Source organism: Lactuca saligna, chromosome 7 (assembly GCF_052625555.1).
Source record: "Lactuca saligna cultivar CGN05327 chromosome 7, ASM5262555v1, whole genome shotgun sequence".
NCBI classification, from domain to species: domain Eukaryota; kingdom Viridiplantae; phylum Streptophyta; class Magnoliopsida; order Asterales; family Asteraceae; genus Lactuca; species Lactuca saligna.
The window spans coordinates 6,054,491-6,076,206 of record NC_136423.1 but is presented as its reverse complement, the minus strand read 5'-3'; positions in this window follow the sequence as shown (position 1 = coordinate 6,076,206).

The following is a 21,716-nucleotide window of genomic DNA, read 5'->3' as shown; positions in this document are numbered from 1 at the left end:
GACCCCACTTTTCAGGGAGGAGGAGATTAACCATTTTTGCGCAAACCTCCAGAAGATTGATGATTCCATTATCATGAATCTTACTAATCCAAACTCTATCTATGTTTCTGCCTTCCTTAACTTTAAAGGATATAAAAAATTTAGAGTACATTGTTTTGTAGACACAGGTGCATCTTTATGTCTTGCAAGCAAATTCATCATTCCGGATGAACTCTGGGAAAACGCTCCCAAAGAAATTAGTGCCACTATTGCAAATGGTGAAACCATAAAAATTAATAAAGTTTGTAGAAACATTAATCTCGAACTTTCAGGAGAACATTTCAACGTTCCCACTATTTACCAACAAAATTCAGGAATTGATATCATAATTGGAAACAACTTCTGTCAAGTTTATGGACCATTCATACAATGGATAGATAGAATCGCCTTTCATCTTAATAATGATATGGTAATTATAAAAAAGGTTACAGAGGCCTATAGCAAAGGAAAACCAGGTTTTCTTGAAACTCAAGAAAAAGGTTCTAAAGAAAAACAAATTCCAGGTACTAATATAACCCATGAAGGGATTAATAAAGAAAAGATTATTTCTATTCAAACTACCAGGTTCAAACAGATTGAGGATCTTCTTGAAAAAGTTTGTTCTGAAAATCCTATTGATCCAAATAAAACCAAAGGATGGATGAAAGCTTCAATTAAGCTTATTAATCCCAAGACGGTTATTAGAGAAAAACCTATGGTTTACTCTTTACAAGATAGAGAAGAATTTTCCAAACAAATCAAGGAATTACTTGATATGAGACTAATTATAGAATCAAAATCCCCTCATATGTCTCCTGCCTTTCTTGTCAATAAAGAAGCAGAGAAAAGAAGAGGAAAGAAGCGCATGGTTGTCAACTACAAAGCAATCAATGATGCAACTATTGGAGACTCGCATAATCTTCCCAATATGCACGAACTCTTGACTCTTCTAAGAGGAAAAAACATTTATTCAAGTTTCGACTGCAAGTCAGGTTTCTGGCAAGTTCTACTTGATGAAGAATCGCAGCTTCTCACTGCCTTCACATGTCCTGATGGACTCTTTCAATGGAAAGTACTACCCTTTGGGCTTAAACAAGCTCCTAGTATTTTTCAAAGACACATGCAGAACGCTCTTCGAGGCCTTGAAGGTTTCTGCACTGTATACGTTGATGACATCATGATCTTCAGCAAAAATGAACAAGAACACTATGTTCATGTCACACAGGTTCTCAGAACTATTTTAAAATATGGAATAATACTTTCAAAAAAGAAAGCTCATCTTTTCAAAGCAAAAATCAATTTTTTGGGTTTAGAAATAAATGAGGGTACTCATTGTCCTCAAAAGCATATTCTTGAACATTTACATGACTTTCCAAATGTTTTAGAAGACAAAAAGCAACTACAAAGATTTCTTGGTGTTTTGACTTATGCTGAAACATATATTGAAAAACTTGCAGCCATGAGAAAACCTTTACAGGCAAAATTAAAAAAAGATGTCATTTGGAATTGGTCAAGTGCTGATACAGACTATATCAAAAAGATAAAGAAAGTTTTAATCAATTTTCCAAAACTTTATCTTCCAAACATTGAAGACAGTTTAATTATTGAAACTGATGCTTCTGATGAATTTTGGGGAGGTGTTTTAAAAGCTAAAAACCCCAAAAACGAAGAACAAATTTGCAGGTACACCTCTGGCAGTTTCAAAGCAGCTGAGAAAAACTACCATAGCAATGAAAAAGAATTACTCGCTGTAAAAAGAGTTATTACAAAATTCTCTGTATATTTAACACCAGTAAATTTCCTGGTTCGTACAGATAATAAAAATTTTACTTATTTCCTCCGAACGAAGATTGCAGGAGATAACAAATTAGGCCGGCTAATACGATGGCAAGAGTGGTTCTCACGATATACATTCACTGTTGAACATCTCGCAGGAAACAAAAACGTACTGGCAGACTGCCTCACTCGTGACTTCAGGTATGCCTTACATCATCCATGATCTCACTCGCTCCTCTCGAGCCCTATAAAAGGATATGATCCTCATGACATATTTCCTCACAAAAACTTCACCTACAAAAAAGAGAGGGGGAGATTAGAGAGAAAAGTAAACAAAAATTGAGTTTACAAAAATGGAAGACCTCAACATTTTGAGGATGAAGAAACAAATGTGTATGGAATTTCAATGATTAAGAACCATATCTCAATTGATCCTCTAAGTGAGTCTTAGTACAATTGTATGTTTGAGAAGAGGAATCAAGAATTGAAGAAATGGAAAAATCAAGAAGTCTATCATACTTTGTTCAAATAACAAGTCTTAAAGTTAAGATTGTGGCAATGAGTGAAAAGTATTAAAGGTTTATAACACTCATAATATGTGGAAAGTTGTGATGTCTTGAATAAGACAAAGACCAACTTGGAGCAATTTATGAAGTGTTTTGATAAAAGCTACACTAACTCTTGAATATTTGGTTTTCAACAAATGTTTATTGACAAGAGAATCTTATATGTCAAGGAGTCAGTGGGAGTCTTAATGGTCTCGAAAAGTTTCAAGAACAAATCAAATAAACCTTATCGATCATCACTAGCACACGAGTTGAGGTTTACAACCTATCGCGTTGAGAATATTCTGATTCTGTGCTGTTCCAATTGAGTTAATTATGCATATGAGTTCTATAAATTCTCATTTTGAACGCATAAAAGGTAAAGCACCTTGATCAATGAAAGGTACATTGATAGGAAAAAGGTGAGATGCTTAACTACTTGGAAGACGTGGTGGGCAGTTGTGCTACCATAAGGCAAGAAATCAAGATTAAGAAAGTTTAGTCCATATGAGTTTGAATTTGTCGTAAACTTTGGTTTTAACAAATTCACATGGATAGGAACAAATACACCATTTAAATCTAAGTGTCATAAGATTTCCTCCTTCATGAAAATGATTGTGAGGAAATGCTTTCACTAAGAAAGATTTTAAAAAAAGGATAGTGATTGTAAAATTGCATTCTCGAATTCGATCATGGTTACGGTATCCCTTTCCATAATTTGAATTGTGAGGTTTGGCAATTAGTCTTAATTGTTTATACACACATATGAACTATCGAAGGCAAAGGTGTACAAGTTCAAAAAGCATTGATAAAAGATTATCAAAGTACTAAGTATTAGAAACATGAACTGAAGAAATTCAATAAGTATTGTTTTTTTTTCTTCTGAAAGTTAAGATGTTTATGAATACATATCGTAGCTAGTGGGAGCATAAGTGTTATGTTTTATAATAATAATCATGATAGTGGGAGCATAAATGTTATGATTGTATGATTATTAAGGCACGTATTGCAAGTTGGCAATATTAATTATAGAAAACAAGAGTTATACCTTGCAAAGTCGTAAGGGTTGTAAAGTTGTTTTGCTATAATTAAGGGAGAGAATATTATGCTTCATTTCAAATCTAAAGGCTTAGGTTGAGAAATGTTAATAAATTTAGTCAAAGGTACATAGTGTGTTCTTAAAATTTCGATTATGATTACGGCATTCCTTTTCACAATTCGAATTTTGAGAACATAGCAAATAAAACATTGTGCATCCTGTCCCATACGCTTCGGGTATAGAATCGATTGCAAATGCTTTAATGTTTGACTATTCTAAAATTTTCCAAATGTCTAGCGCATTTAGAGGGAAAAGGGACTAGAATTGGTTTTGACTAAAATAATTAAACAACTATCAAAGGACAATCCAAAATTCGACTAGGATTGGTCGCTTGTGAGTAGTTGGAAGTATAGTATTGGAAAATATGGAAATGTTTCCATATTGGATGGACCATATCGACATCATTACAAATAGAAAATATTCTATTAAGAATGAGTTGTCATGAGGAAAATATGGAAGCGTGTTCGTATTAGGAAGTAAATATTGAAAATCTATGTCTAGATTAGAAACTTTTATGCAAAAGGATGTTCGAAGGAATGTACTTTGAGATAGAGACATCATATCTAAGGAATTGTCTTGTAACAATCTCCGATAGAGGACTTTGTAATATCATTGGCAATAGTCTTTGTGACTTTGGTGCAGTGACATTACGAAAGAATCATTGGAAAAGGATTTGATATTCTTTCACTTAATATCTATAGAATCTAGCATAATTTATAAGTAGCAAGGATTTGATATTCTTTCACTTATGAAAAAGGATTTGGATTTGTGAAATGAGAATGATTGGAAATGTGTCCAATGTGATCTATTTCACAAAGTAAGAACCATAGGTGAACATTGTGTGCATGCTAGGAGCATGGGACAAGTGTAATAATTCAAGTAAGAAGTTGATTACCCGAAACGACAAATAATGAGTAATCGATATGGTGATAAATATAAGATGTTTTATTTATGCTCAAAGGGTTGAGGCCATATGGGATTAGTATTATTCTTGTGTTTCACTTTGCATGTTTTGACTTCCAGAATAATTGAGTTTATTAAGAATAATCGAATTATTCAATTGGGCCACAGTCGTTCATATGTTGGAAGTAGATATGAATCAAGACTGTCGTGAATTGGTGTGTGGATTGTCTAAAAGAGTATTAGACATAAGCAAATGTTTGCTGCAACGTTCATGAGTGCTTATGAATATGAATTTGAGCATTGGATTAAACCCACGCTCACTTGGATCACTCCATGAATTGTATCGCGAGTGATTGGTGAGACGATAACATCTTATATTCTTGAAACCGAGATGTGTGAGTTGTATCTTGCTAATCGGTTGCACATTGATAATATGAAAACACACTAGTAACTTGGTGTTATAAAACATATCGTTGTGTGTGATTCGGTGAGTGAGTGCAAGCAAGCATTATATCAAAGTTTATCCGTTTCTTTTATTCAAAGAATAAAAGCGATATCTTTTGGGACCCTCATGGTTTAGTGATGACATACGTAAATGCTCGGCCGGGCTAGGGCTAATTTGATTTGTTCAATTAGTTTGTCGTCATCAATCGGAAATCGAGATATAGTACAAAGAGAATGATTTGAAATCATATCTCACATGATATCTAGAATGGAGGAATATATGATCCCTTATCTAAGGACATGTGTATATGATAGGATCAGAGTTGACAGCGGCTTTGGAAAGCTACGATTGCAGATCAGGATCTGAAGTCATACGCATAATAGTTATTAGACTTATCCAAGTGGGAGACTGTTGGATTAGTGTCTAAGTCCATAACTATTTTGGTATGTACTTGACCCGATGGTGCATGGTCCTTTTGGGTTGCCTTCACCAAAGCAACTTAATTGGAGAAATAAATAGAGAGAGAGGTTATTATGATTTATTAATATGTTATAAGAATAATATATTAAAGGACAAATCATATTTGTTTAATTAATATTGGTCAATAATTAATTAAGAATTAATTTTGTGATCAAGTGTAATTAATTAAACTAGAGGGGTTGAATTGTAATTATGTGATAGTTACAAAATATGGTAATGGTTATCCTAGATATAGGTTGGACGAATTCAAGGGATAAGATATCCTTGAAATCGTCCAAAGGATAAAGGATAAGGGATTTCTAAGACTTATCTTATGTGTTGCTTTGTGGATAAGCAACTAGATAAGGATAATGACTGAAACCCTATCTGAACACCTATATAAACACCCCTTGGCACATGAATTCGTGTATCCCTTCCCAAGAAGTCCTAAGGACGAATTCTAACCTCTCTCCTCTCTCCTTATACCTTCTCCATTTGCTTTTGGTGTTTGTAAGCCATTAGAGGAGTGACACTTGTGACTCTAAGCATTCCAAAGTCAATTCAAGGTGGAATTGGGATTGTTATTGCTACATAACAATCAAGGTAACATTATAAACCTATTCTTATGTTAATATGATCACTTGAATACTAGAATTAGGGTTTATAGTCTTGGATTCAAAGCATGTACAATAGAGAAACCTAGATCCAAGCATTAGGGTTTGTATGAGCACATAGGATGTCTTATGACCAAAAACCCATCAATAACAACCTTAGAGCATCAAGAAATAAAAACCATAAGGTGTAGAGTAGCTCATACTTGTAACACCCATAAAAATCATGCCAAATTTAAACTTTTTCAAAACATTTCAAAACCATTAATCATTACAAAACTTGTTTTCAAAATAGTATAATATAAGAGTATCCCAAAAACAAGTCCTAAACGTGAGGAGCTATACGATTACACATTTTCCTTTCCGCGATCATCTGATTTACATCAAACAAAAATTGAAACTGTAAGCCCAAAGCTTAGTGAATTCCCCCAAAACACCGATACAATGAGCATAACACATATACAAATAACAGCATATACTGGGTACATAGCTTTACAGACTGGATTACCCCTGGGCCCATAGTGTGAGTCCGGATTGACTTTGAGGTCCACAAATCACATTTGGATTGTCACCAAGCCCATGGTACGAGTCTGGTATGCCCTACTCGGCCCTCATCTCGTATCTGGAATGCTCCACAGCCCACAATATGAGTCTGGCATGCTCTACCCGGCCCACAACTCGTATTTGGAATTTTTCCCGAGTCCTCAGTATGAGTCTGGCATCCCCCACTCGGCTCTCAGCTCATATCTGGAATTCTCTAGGGTTTTTTTGGCTACCACACGGAGCAGTATAACCTCAATCCAACCTACATAATATGTCGACATATAACATAACTAATGCACATATAGATAATCGCATAATAATACAGGTAGTCCTATAAATCTACCAAACTGGCATAACGACTAGGATGCAAGACTAACTCATACTCAACATACTACCAACTACTAGGATAACATATTCAATGGACCGACATTGGTGCCTTCAACCCCTTAGTATAGTGAGGTTAACTCACCTCTCAATTGTCGAATCGAAGTGATAACTCAAACTCTCGAACCCCGGACACAAACTCCACCACATACAGTTACCACAAGATCATTTCCATAAATTTCCAGTTTACCAAAATACCCCAAAAGTCAACTAGTAAACCCTTAGTTAATGTTCAAGTCAATGGTCAAGGTCAACAGTCCATGTTAACCCGACTTGTCGAGTGCAGTTCACGAACTTGTCAAGTCCTTCCTGAACTCGAGAAGTCGTGAAATCCCCAGTTGACTCGTCAATTTTCCCTAAAACTCACCGAGTTCATGCATGTATAAATGTCGGGAAAACTCTAGCTAACTCGCCGAGTCACCCTACTGACTTGTCGAGTCCATACAAAAATCCTTGCACGACAATCTTCATCGGACTCACTGAGTTGGCGATGCAACTGTTTGCCTGATCCCACCGGATATTAGAAACCATACTCGACCACATTGGGTCAACAATCCCCGACTATCTTGCACAAATCGGGCGTTCTCGCCCCTGATTCTCTCTAGTTTCTAGTTCTCAAGTCGCATGCCCTCAGCCTGAGCATCTCTACTCAAACTCACAAGTGGAGAATCCATCGATATCCTTATACATGTCGCAAGTATGGAAGACCCAGCTGACTTGCGGCTCTGAGTGTCTGCCACCATGTTCGCTTTACCTGGGTGGTAAAGGATCTCACAGTCGTAGTGCTTAACTACATCTAGCCACCTACACTGCCTCATGTTCAGGTTTGATTGATCCATGATGTGTCTCAGGCTTTTATGATCCGTGTATATGGTACAACAGACCCATAGAGGAATGTCTACAAATCATGAGAGCGAATACCACCACTCCCAACTCTAGATCATGAGTAGGGTATATAGTCTCATGCGGATTCAGTTGTCATGATGTGTAGGCTATCACCTGTCCTCTTTGCATTAGGACCGCCCGCAGTCCCATGATGGATGCATCACATAACACTACAAAATCCTCGACTCCCTCCAGGAGAGTCAAGACTGGAACCTCGCATTGTCGCTGTCGGAGGGTCTCAAACACCCTCTACTGCTCGGGGTCCTACCAGAAATCCACCCTTTCCTCGTCAGACGAGTGAGGGGTGCTGCAATCTTGGAGAAATCCTATATGAATCTCTAGTAGTACCCTGCCAATCCCAGAAAACTCCTGATATCTGAAGGATATTTTGGAACCTCCCACTGCATAATCGTTTCAATTTTGGTCGGATTGACAAAAATCCCCTACTGGTTAAAGAGGTGTTCGAGGAATTGAACCTCTCGTAACCAAAAATCATACTTTGAGAACTTGGCATAAAGTTGTTCCTGCCTCAGCACTCCCAATAACTCCCGTATATGCTCCTCATGCTGCTCTCAGGTCTTAGAATACACCAAGATATCGTCTATGAACATGATGACTGAGCGATCGAGCATCGGTCTGTAGAATCGATTCATCAAGTTCATGAATATTTTTGAGGCATTGGTGAGCCCAAACGTCATCACCACGAACTCATGGTGCTCGTAACGAGTCCGAAACATGGTCTTCTCCACATCATCCTCTCTAATCCTGACCTGATGGTACCCGGACCTCAGGTCTATCTTGGAGAATCAAGACGCTCCCTGTAACGGATCAAAGAGATCATCTATCCTCAGGAGTGGATAACGGTTTTTCACCATCAGTTTGTTCAACTCCCGGTAATCAATGCACATCCTGATGGGTTTTGGGCATAAGAACTTTCCCTATGTGCACATCCAATCCTATAGCTTGGATCTAGGTTTCACTAATTTAACATGCAACATATCCAAGACTTTCATGGCTAGATCTAATGTAAACTAACAATCAAAAAACATATGAAAACAGATCTAGAATAATACCTTGACTTACTTGCTTGAAACCTTCTTCTTCTTGGAGCTTAGAGTCACAAATGTCACTCCTCTAATGGCTTACAAACACCAACTAGCAAGAAGATGATTTGAGAGAGATGAGGAAGAGTGAAATCGGCTCTAGGTTTACTCTAATCACAAGGATGGCCGATTTCCTCAACCATATGGGTCTATTTATACTGTGAGCTCCTTGGGTTTCACCCTAAAACCCTAATTGGATAAGTTAGCCTCAAAGCAATCCAAATCCTCTTCTTGATAAGACCTTGGACGATTTCTAGGTGATCCACATCCCTAAAATCGTCCAAACCATATCAATAAGGGTTATCAGCTCAAAATACAACTTTCACACATTTGACAGTTTATACCCCTTTATTCAATTAATCTCTTTAAGTCACCAAATTAATTCCTAATTAATTTATGACTTATATTAATCAAATAATATTATTATTCTTTTAACATATTATTCCTATAATACATTAATAATAATATCTCTTCTCTCTAAATCACCCTATCAAATTGCTATGGTGAAGGCAACCCAAAAGGACCATGCACAACCGGGTCAACTACTTACCAAAAAATAGTTACAGCCTTAGACACTAATCCAACAGTCTCCCACTTGGATAATTCTAGTAACTATAAACGCAAACACAATCCGATTAGCAATCGTGGCTCTCAAAGATGCTGTCAACTCTGATCTTATCAGTAACCTGTCCTTTAGATAAGTGATCGTACAGTCCTCTGTTTTGATATCGTGCAGACGATTTCATGAAACACTGTCATACTTATTGTCTAGCAACTATTTTCTCGATTTCAGATTTATTCGACATAGAAATTAATTGAACACATTAATTCAGTCCTGACCGGGCCCGGCGCATAAGTCAAATTAAATCATCGAGCAGCCGTGATATTGCTTTTACCCCTCTTAGAATAAAAGTAACAGATAAACTTCGACTTATATGCATTTACTTATCGACTAACCAACTATACACAACAATGTGTTTTATGACATCAATTTACTGATGCGGTTTTGCATTATCAATGTACAACCAATTAGTAAATAATAAACCATATATCTAGGTTTTAAGAACATATGATATTATCGTCTTGCGATCACTCCAAAGTGATTCCAGCAAGCGCGGGTTTATTCCAATGCTCCAAACTTGTTCATAAGCGCTCATAAACGTTGCAGCAAACCTTTACTATGTATAATACCATTTAGACAATCTACACACCAATTCATGACAATCTTCATTCATACCTACTTCCAACATATGAACGATTGTGGACCATTCGAATAACTCGATTATTCTTAATAACTTAATTATTCAGGAAGTCAAAACATGCAAAGTGAAACAAAAGCTAAACAATCAACATAAGGTAGTAACTTTACTTATAAACAATACTCCTTTATTTAATCATCAAATGTCAATTACATTTACCTATTTCACGTTTCTAAAACTATCTAATCTAAACTAATATCACCCTTCAGCCCAATACTCCTAGCATGCTGCAACTGCTTAACCCTGCTCAGTCCCTTCGTAAGCGGAGTTGCTGGGTTATCTTTTGATGATATCCTCTTAACTACGAGGTGTCCTTCTTATACTCGATGCCTAATAAAGTGATATTTTATGTCGATATGCCGAGATCTACCATGATCCCTCGGTTCCTTGGTCAAGGCAACCGCTCCTTCATTATCACAGGAAATTTCCATGGGCTCCTTTATGGCAGGTGTGACATCCCCAAAATCACTGCCAGAAAAGACCGATTTTGTTTATGCTTTATAAAAATCAGAGTACTTCATTTTATAAAAAGGTTGCGGAATTTGTTCCCAGAAAAACACGAAAAATACGTTATTAAAACATTTTTGAAGGAATGTATTTTATTCATTTCAAAATGTTTGGGATGTCATCGTTAATACAGAAACATAAGCATAAACAGAACTTACATTTATTTACACTAGTGATCTACATCTCTTTAAATCTCTCAGTGTAAAGTGACTTCGTATCAACACCTGTGACATAAATAAACTGAGTGGGTCAGGTTGGGAAACCTGGTGAGTACATAGGGTTTTCAACCCACAATAATATAATTATTATTTTTTAAACATCAAACAATCAACCCAATTACCCATTCCCGTTATCCTCGCATTACGTCCCTAAAACATCTAACACAAGGGACCTAGTCAAAGGACTATCATTGGGATGGAGTATATCTGGTGAGCACACAGTTCACACAGCTCGAATAAACACACAGTTCGAACAAACACACAGTTCGGTTAAACACACAATTCGAATAAACACCTACAGGTTGCGAGCCTGCTAGTGTTCCACTGGACTGTCTAGAATAGTCCGTGGTCGTCATCTATACTCCGCTAGATGACTGGATCATCAATAACATCTATAACGAGGCCTCTCATTATTTTATTTTGTCACACAGCAACTATTACATCTACCCATGTTTTACCCAACACATTTTGTAGATATAAAATACATATACAGTTTAAATCTTTGAAAACATGTATAAAACGTTCATCCAGCATAGATAGCAAGTATTCAGATAATATGCACAAATAGCACGTAATTTATATTAAATACTTCATATCTATGTGTAAGCTGAAAGTAAATTTGCACTCACAACACGTAAATTATATAATAAATACTTCATATCTATGTGTAAGATGAAAGGGACCATTTACTCACCTGAGAAGGTGGTGACTCGGTACTTGGACAGCGCTTCGTTTACTTTAAAATAATTTCTTTCGACGAAACCTAATATTATCACCAATAGATTTTAGTCTATTATTCGCCGAGACTAATTAATAGTCTAGCTATTATTACTATTATATAAGCGTTAAAAAAAAATACTTATATAACCCATAATAATAGCCCAAGTATTTATTATATGTTCTTAATAACGTTAATATAATTAAATAAAAACTATATTAAAAATAGCGTAAGCGTAGCTCACTTACAGCGGGTTTTATAGAAAACCAGGCTTTGCTTGGAGCAGCGTTTCCGAACCGAAAAGCTCTTCTTCTCGGAGCCGTCGAGCACTCCGGGGCTTCCGCCTCGTGCTAGGGAGGCTCCCTAGGCTTTTCGGGGGATTTCGGGGCTAGAGAGAGGTTCTAGAGAGAGAGTAAAGAGAAGAAAGAATGGGAAAGGTGTGAAGAAAATGAGGGTGAGAGAGGTGGTATTTATAGGGTGAAAATGGCTGAACTTGGTGCCACATGTCACCATCTAGTGGCAAGACTTGGGGAGAAAGCAATGGCCAAGATTGTGCCACATCACCCATTTTCGCACAGCACACTTCCGACTTCTAAAATCCGTAACTTTCACATACGACCTCCGTTTTTGACGTTCTTTATATCCACGCGTAGGTAAAAATAATATCTACAACTTTGATTTTGACTCCGTCAGCTAATTCTCGACCGATCTTAAATTTAACAGTACGAGGCGTTTAGACTGTTAAATGACCGCGAAGAATTTGTAACTCCTTCATACCGACTCCGTTTTCGTCTGTATTTTTACTGTTGAGTTCCTATTAATGAGATCTTGAACTCTCATTTAGGTCACGTAAGCCAAAAACCGCTCGAACTAAAATTCGAGTTTCGGGTCGTGCACTGCTAAGCCGAATCTTAGAAAAATCATAACTTCCTCACACGAAGTCAGATTTGGGTGTTCTTTTTATCGACGCTCTTATTTTAACATATTCTACGACTTTTGTTTAGATTGCTAAGGATAAATCTCGCTCTATCGTAAATTCACTATTTGCGCTTCCCGGTGCCGTGCCGGTTTTGCTGTAAAACTTCGACGGGCCATAACTTCTTCGTTATAACTCGGATTTCGGCGTTCTTTATATGTACGGAAACCTTGTGACATATTCTACAATTTGGTTAAGATTATTTATTCTAAATAATCTTTTGTCGAAAAGTCATTTTCGACCCCTATTGCCTCTAAATTGACTAGCCCGGATCTGCGGGCGTTACAATTATCTCCCCCTTAGGATGATTACGTCCCGGAATCATCAACGAAACAAGGATCGTATAATGACTCCATACGTCATCTCTTCATCCTAGGTAATAATTATAACTTCTTTATTCCTTCAAGTCTATCTCTTAGACTTATTGACTGTAAGCAATACTTGATCGTGCACCTGCTCTCTACCTCATATTAGACTCCAAATTATGACCTATCATCATGTGATGTACGTTTAGACTTAGGTCTCTTAAATTCTAAAACAGACTAAGCCTTCCTTCATGTTCTAATGTGATATAATCATACTTTAACATGTAGCATTTCTAGCTACCAACTTCTTTAGCGTCGAGCCGATACTTCTATTGGTCGCTTTGATTTTTAATCGTTTGGTTTAAGTCGGACACTATATCAAACTTGGTTCTCTGAACCACGTAACCTACTCATCGTAGTCGGACTCAATGTGACATGACCACTAGGGTTGGGATAACAACAATCTTCTTAGTCATTGCCGAAACAATGGTAACGGCATACTTGAATAAAACGAAATCAATTACTGGCTTCTTGGTAACCTTGTGACTTTCCCTGATCCAAGTGTGAGTCCTGTGCTTCCGGTAGTATAGGCCTCTACTACCATTCACACCTACTCATACTCGTCCCAAGTATTGTCCCGCAGTTTTTCCAAGTCACCATACAAGAAAACCATACAACAACTTAACACATCAGATAACAAAACAAAGGTTTTATATTATTTCTTAAAACTATTACATAGGTGTTCAAGTTCACCCTAGATTATGCCTCTAACGGGCTACATCGTGAGGTACTATCTACACGATTACTCCATAACTCGATCCTCGGATGTCAAGCCTTCACTCTTGAATCCTTGCATTGTCATCTGCTTCGTCAAGGATCATTTGAAATGCTCTCGCCTTTGGCTTTGGTGGCACATTTGGCTTTGTAGCCCCTTCTCTCTTTGGGCAGTCTTGTTTGAAGTGTCCTTCTTCTCCACACTTAAAGCAGACTTCTCTCTTGGTTGTGCATTCGCTGGCGTAATGACCAGTCTTCCCACATTTAAAGCATGTCGTATATTTAGAGCATTTCCCGATGTGCTTCTTTCTACACTTGTCACACCATTGCGTTCCTTCTTCAAACTTTGAGAATTTTCTCTTCTCGCTGGACCTTGAAGATCCTTCAAACTTTCTCTTCTCGCCAACCTCCATCTTGCTGGAGGCTCTTCCCTTGATCATATCTTCGACAGACTTGGCAGCCCAGATAGCTGCCTCTAGAGTAGGTGCTTGACGCACTGGCACCGCGTACTCCCATGGAAGTCCCTTTGCGTACTTGTCGATTTTCGTCAGCTCATCCGGAATAAGACGCAAGGCGAACTCCATCTTCTCTGTGAAGTTGTTGGTGTATTCATCGATTGACATGCTTCCCTTCTTCAGGGTTAGAAACTGGTTCTCTAGCTCAAGCAGGTTTTGAGCTGAGCAGTACTTTCGTTTGAATTGCACCAGAAATTCTGTCCATGTCAGTTGCAGAGGCTCATTAGGGCTCAGAGTCTTCCCCAAAGTATTCCACCAACGTACAGTGCCTCCTCGAAACTGACGCACTGCAAATGTGGTATGTAGCTTCCCTCTACAACCACATGTCATGAAGGCTAACTCCATCTCCGAGATCCAATCCATGACCCCGATCGGATCCTCCTTTCCAGTGAAAGTCGATGGCTTGCAAGTCAAAAACTCCTTGTACTTGCATCCATTCCTCTCGACCTCGTCATCTTGGTTGTTTTGTCGAACTATTGGTGGGTTGACTTGACCAACAGTCCCACTGTAGTTTCCTTCCTCAGTCTGCCCTTCGTTCAACTCGGGCTGTTCGATCTGAATAGTGGCTTCCTCACGATTTTGCTGGAGCAAACGTCTAGTTTCCTCCATTTGATGATCCAATATCGCTTGCACTCCGGCCATTGTGACTGACTCAGGGGCGGCTTCCATCACCAGTATTTGCTCAATCACTGGGGGTTGGTTTCTGTTCCCATTTGCATTCACGTTTCCGCTACGGGTTCTTGCCATCTTGATCTATACACCGAATAAGGTGAATCTAGATCTTTACTTAGGATTGACGGTTAAATCATCCTTATCACTCCGAAACGTTTATATGCTAGTTCTAATATCGTAGTCGTACGTTTAGAATCCTAAACACATAAGGTTTCCAGATCCGGTCGGCAACAGACCATAGATCCGAACAACTAACAGCATATCAGGCACAAGTATTTAGCACATAAAAGCATTTTAGGCATAATTCCTAAAATAAGCTAGTGCTCACACCTCACAATCATTGCTTAGCATTCTAAGTTTAAGTCTAGAAATAAATCCATATTCCTAGTTCGCTTAAACTAATGCTCTGATACCAAATGTGACATCCCCAAAATCACGGCCAGAAAAGACCGATTTTGTTTATGCTTTATAAAAATCAGAGTACTTCATTTTATAAAAAGGTTGCGGAATTTGTTCCCAGAAAAACACGAAAAATACGTTATTAAAACATTTTCGAAGGAATGTATTTTATTCATTTCAAAATGTTTGGGATGTCATCGTTAATACAGAAACATAAGCATAAACAGAACTTACATTTATTTACACTAGTGATCTACATCTCTTTAAATCTCTCAGTGTAAAGTGACTTCGTATCAACACCTGTGATATAAATAAACTGAGTGGGTCAGGTTGGGAAACCTGGTGAGTACATAGGGTTTTCAACCCACAATAATATAATTATTATTTTTTAAACATCAAACAATCAACCCAATTACCCATTCCCGTTATCCTCGCATTACGTCCCTAAAACATCTAACACAAGGGACCTAGTCAAAGGACTATCATTGGGATGGAGTATATCTGGTGAGCACACAGTTCACACAGCTCTAATAAACACACAGTTCGAACAAACACACAGTTCGGTTAAACACACAGTTCGAATAAACACCTACAGGTTGTGAGCCTGCTAGTGTTCCACTGGACTGTCTAGAATAGTCCGTGGTCGTCATCTATACTCCGCTAGATGACTGGATCATCAATAACATCTATAACGAGGCCTCTCATTATTTTATTTTGTCACACAGCAACTATTACATCTACCCATGTTTTACCCAACACATTTTGTAGATATAAAATACATATACAGTTTAAATCTTTGAAAACATGTATAAAACGTTCATCCAGCATAGATAGCAAGTATTCAGATAATATGCACAAATAGCACGTAATTTATATTAAATACTTCATATCTATGTGTAAGCTGAAAGTAAATTTGCACTCACAACACGTAAATTATATAATAAATACTTCATATCTATGTGTAAGATGAAAGGGACCATGCACTCACCTGAGAAGGTGGTGACTCGGTACTTGGACAGCGCTTCGTTTACTTTAAAATAATTTCTTTCGACGAAACCCAATATTATCACCAATAGATTTTAGTCTATTATTCGCCGAGACTAATTAATAGTCTAGCTATTATTACTATTATATAAGCGTTAAAAAAAATACTTATATAACCCATAATAATAGCCCAAGTATTTATTATATGTTCTTAATAACGTTAATATAATTAAATAAAAACTATATTAAAAATAGCGTAAGCGTAGCTCACTTACAACGGGTTTTATAGAAAACCAGGCTTTGCTTGGAGCAGCGTTTCCGAGCTGAAAAGCTCTTCTTCTCGGAGCCGTCGAGCACTCCGGGGCTTCCGCCTCGTGCTAGGGAGGTTCCCTAGGCTTTTCGGGGGATTTCGGGGCTAGAGAGAGGTTCTAGAGAGAGAGTAAAGAGAAGAAAGAATGGGAAAGGTGTGAAGAAAATGAGGGTGAGAGAGGTGGTATTTATAGGGTGAAAATGGCTGAACTTGGTGCCACATGTCACCATCTAGTGGCAAGACTTGGGGAGAAAGCAATGGCCAAGATTGTGCCACATCACCCATTTTCGCACAGCACACTTCCGACTTCTAAAATCCGTAACTTTCACATACGACCTCCGTTTTTGACGTTCTTTATATCCACGCGTAGGTAAAAATAATATCTACAACTTTGATTTTGACTCCGTCAGCTAATTCTCGACCGATCTTAAATTTAACAGTACGAGGCGTTTAGACTGTTAAATGACCGCGAAGAATTTGTAACTCCTTCATACCGACTCCGTTTTCGTCTGTATTTTTACTGTTGAGTTCCTATTAATGAGATCTTGAACTCTCATTTAGGTGACGTAAGCCAAAAACCGCTCGAACTAAAATTCGAGTTTCGGGTCGTGCACTGCTAAGCCGAATCTTAGAAAAATCATAACTTCCTCACACGAAGTCAGATTTGGGTGTTCTTTTTATCGACGCTCTTATTTTAACATATTCTACGAATTTTGTTTAGATTGCTAAGGATAAATCTCGCTCTATCGTAAATTCACTATTTGCGCTTCCCGGTGCCGTGCCGGTTTTGCTGTAAAACTTCGACGGGCCATAACTTCTTCGTTATAACTCGGATTTCGGCGTTCTTTATATGTACGGAAACCTTGTGACATATTCTACAATTTGGTTAAGATTATTTATTCTAAATAATCTTTTGTCGAAAAGTCATTTTCGACCCCTATTGCCTCTAAATTGACTGGCCCGGATCTGCGGGCGTTACAGCAGGCACAACTCCAAGATCGCCAATGAAGTTCTTCAACCATATCGCCTCCTTTAATGCTTCGCTCACTGCAATGTACTCTGATTCGCACGTTGAATCAGCTACAGTTTCCCGTTTGGAACTTTTCCAAGTTACTGCTCCTCCATTAAGGGTAAAGACCCATCCTGACTGCGAACGGTAGTTGTCCCTGTTGGTTTGGAAACTGGCATCACTATACCCTCGCACCTTCAAGTCATCACTCCCTCCGAGGACTAGAAACCATTCCTTAGTCCTCCGAAGGTACTTAAGAATGTTCTTGACTGCAATCCAATGCGCTCTACCAGGATTCCCTTGATATCTATTGACCATGCTCAAAGCAAAGGCCACATCAGGTCGAGTACAAGTCATAGCATACATGATTGAGCCAACTGCGGAAGCGTAAGGTACTCGGCTCATCTCAGCTATCTTAGCTTCGGTACTCGGACTTTGAGTCTTACTCAACTTTGTACTACTTTGTATCGGTAGTTCTCCCTTCTTCGAGTTTTCCATAATAAAACGTTTTAGTACCTTATCTAAGCAAGTATTTTTACTAAGTTCTATTAGTCTCTTACTTCTTTCTCTCACTATCCTTATTCCCAATATATAGGAAGATTCTCCGAGGTCCTTCATAGAGAAGCAGTTCCCGAGCCAGGACTTTACCTCCTGCAGAGTCGGGATGTCGTTTCCTATGAGTAGTATGTCATCGACATACAAAACGAGAAAGCTAACTATGGTCCCACTGGCTTTGACATATACACATGATTCATCTTCGCTTCGTTCAAATCCAAACTCTTTGACTTTCTCATCAAAGCAAAGATTCCATCTGCGAGATGCTTGCTTAAGTCCATAAATGGACTTCTCAAGCTTGCACACTTTATTGGGATGCTTCGGATCGACAAAACCCTCTGGCTGAGCCATGTAAACATCCTCAGCCAACTTCACATTAAGGAAAGCGGTTTTGACATCCATTTGCCATATCTCATAATCATAAAATGTGGCAATGGCTAGCATCACCCTAATAGATTTTATCTTAGCAACTGGTGAGAAGGTCTCATCATAGTCAACTCCGGGAGTTTGAGTAAAGCCCTTCACCACTAGTCGTGCCTTATACGTGTGCACATTACCATCCACGTCGATCTTCTTCTTGAAGCTCCATTTGCACCCAACCGTCTTACGCCCGGGCACATTGTGAACCAAATTCCAAACTTGGTTGTCATACATGGACTGAATCTCGCTATCCATTGCCTCTTTCCATTTAGCAGACTCCGGGCCTGCCATGACTTCCTTATAGCTGTTAGGTTCATCTAGGTTTACTAGTGTACTGTCACTAATATACGTGTCCCCTTCGGTAGTAATATGAAAGCCATATAACGGGGGTTGAACTCTAACTCTTTCGGAACGTCTAAGAGGTAAGGATTGGTCAATCAGTTCAACCGGAGTTTCCTCCTCGGGTTAAGTGCCAGCGGTAGAGGTTCCTTCATCACTCGATTCTTGAATCTCTTCAAGATCGATTTGCCTCCCACTGTCTCCTTGGTTTATGAGTTCTCTCTCTCTGTCTCTCGGTAAACCCCTATCCTCGCAACGAAGACAACATTGTCACTCGGTCTATAGAAGAGATATCCAAAGGATTTTTGCGGGTAGCCGATGAAAATACATCGCTCACTACGAGGTTCGAGCTTGTCGTGAGTATCTCGTCTTATGAAAGCCTCGCAACCCCAAACCTTGATATGTGCCAACGAGGGAGCCTTCCCTTTCCACATCTCGTGAGGTGTTTTGGCAACCTTCTTAGTAGGGACTCGGTTAAGGATATGGGCGGCAGTCTCTAAGGCATACCCCTAAAATGAGATAGGTAGTGAAGCACGACTCATCATAAAACGAACCATGTCTAACAAGGTTCGATTGTGCCTTTCTGCCACACCATTCAACTGCGGTGTCCTAGGTGGCATCAATTGCAAAACTATTCTGCATTCCTTGAGATAGTCGTGGAATTCCAGACTTAGGTACTTTCCTCCTCGATTGGATCGAAGCATCTTGATTTTCCTGCCCAATTGATTCTCCATTTCATGTTTGAATTCTTTGAACTTTTCAAACGTTTCTAACTTGTGCTTGATTAAATAGATATACCCATATCTACTATAATCATCGGTAAAAGTCACATAGAAGCGGTTCCCATCCTTTGTGGTAGATCTAAAGGGCCCACATATATCGGTATGTATGAGATCCAATAAACCCTCACCCCTCTCACAAGTGGCATAGAAGGGTGACTTGATCATCTTTCCAAGTAAACAAGATTCACACGTGTCATCTTCCCTAAGGTCGAATGACTCCAACACTCCATCCTTTTGGAGTTGGGCTATGCGCTTCTTGTTGACATGTCCAAGACGACAATGCCATAAAGATGCTTTATCCATACTATTGGAAGAATCTATACACAACACATCATTTCCTAGGTTATCTACAACCATAACAGTTTCATAAAATCCATTACAAGGCATTGCTTCAAAGTATAAAACACCATTAGATAAGCATAAATAGAACCATTCATATTATTAAACGAATATCTAAATCCTTGTCTAAACAAACCATGAAATGAAATGATGTTTCTTGCCATATCTAGCGAGTAGCAACAATTGTTTAAATCTAAACCTAATCCATTACTAAGTGATAAAGAATACACTCCAATCTTGGTGATAGGCGACGATCTTCTGTTTCCCATGATTAGATTTATTCTTCCTTGCTCCACATCTCTATCACTTCTTAGTCCCTGCAAATCAGAACAAATGTGGTAACCACATCCTGTATTAAGAACCCAAGAAATAGTGTGAGATGAATTACTAGATTTAATTGTGTATATACCTGCAAAAGATGGCTTGATCTTTCCATCCTTGATGGCTTGCAGATATTCCGGGCAGCTTCTCTTCCAATGCCCTATTTTGTGGCAATGATGGCACTCTGCCTCCTTCGGGTTAGGGTTGGGCTTAGCGGGATCAAATTTGGTCCCACTAGAAGATGAACCATCTTGGGACTTTCCCTTGTGGTGGCTCTTTGACGGAGCCTTCCTCTTCTTTCCCCTTCCCTGCCCTATAGCCAAAACAGGAGAAGCAGTTGGTGCGGGAGTTGGTGCAACAAACTTGTCCTTTAGGTTGCTCTCAGCAGTCCTTAGGAGTCCTTGGAGTTTTCTTAGGGTGACCTCTTCCTTGTTCATGTGGTAGGTCATCCTAAATTGGTTGTAGCATGAAGGCAAGGAATGAAGAACAATGTCGATGGCCAAATCCTCCCCAAAGTTAACATTTAACTTGCGAAGACGATCAACATATCGTTGCATCTTTTGCAAGTGCACAGTCAATGATTCTCCATTTCCCATCTTAGTGGTGATCATGTTGGTGAGGATCTCGTAGCGCTCTTGCCTCGCGCTTTGGTGGTACCTCTCCATCAAGTCTTGATGCATTTCATAGGGATACATGTCCTCATAGGGCTTTTGGAATTCTTGGTTCATAGTGGCTATCACGATGAAGTGGACTTTCATTGCATCACGTTCGTGTGTCTCAAAGATATCCATCTCTTCAGGAGTAACGATTTCTAGGTTGACCTTCTCGAGCTTTTCGTCGAGGACATACTCTTTGTCCTCATAACGTGCAATGGTGCGAATGTATCTTATCCATTCGCTAAAGGTCGTGCGCTCAATCCTCCGACTTAGCTTCCTCCTATGGCATAAATACATCTCTAATTAATACCTTCCTGACTTAGTTTGACTAATGCCCTTAAGTCACACAAGTCAACTCTGGTCAACGTTGGTCAATGGCCACCCTTTAACCCAACTCGTCGAGTCTAGCACTGACTCGGCGAGTTCAGACGTGAACTCAAGTCCCCTAAATCCCCTTCTGACTCACTAAGTCACTCTCCCAACTCGGCGAGTCATCAGCTGTGTGAGTCACGGGACAACCCGATCCGACTCGTCGAGTCTGCTCATGGACTCGGCGAGTTCATTCCATGCTCAAACGGAAAAGACCTTCTGAGGTCAGATCTGTTCCTCTAATCCATAGATCTGAGCTTCCTAAGCTCATTAAACACGTAAATTTTCTGGGAATTTTTTGAGCTTCCTAAGTCAGGGTTTCCAACACTAGGATTGGGAGGTGAGTATTTCTTAAGACCTGAATATTTTCCTGGCTTGGATTTTTGTTCTATGATGGAGATATTTTTGATGTGCTCAAGAATGTCTTTATTACAAGGGCAAGAGTCAATCTTTTCAGATAACTCCTTAATAATGTCTGCAATAATTTTTGCAGATGCTACTTCCAACTGGGCAATGGT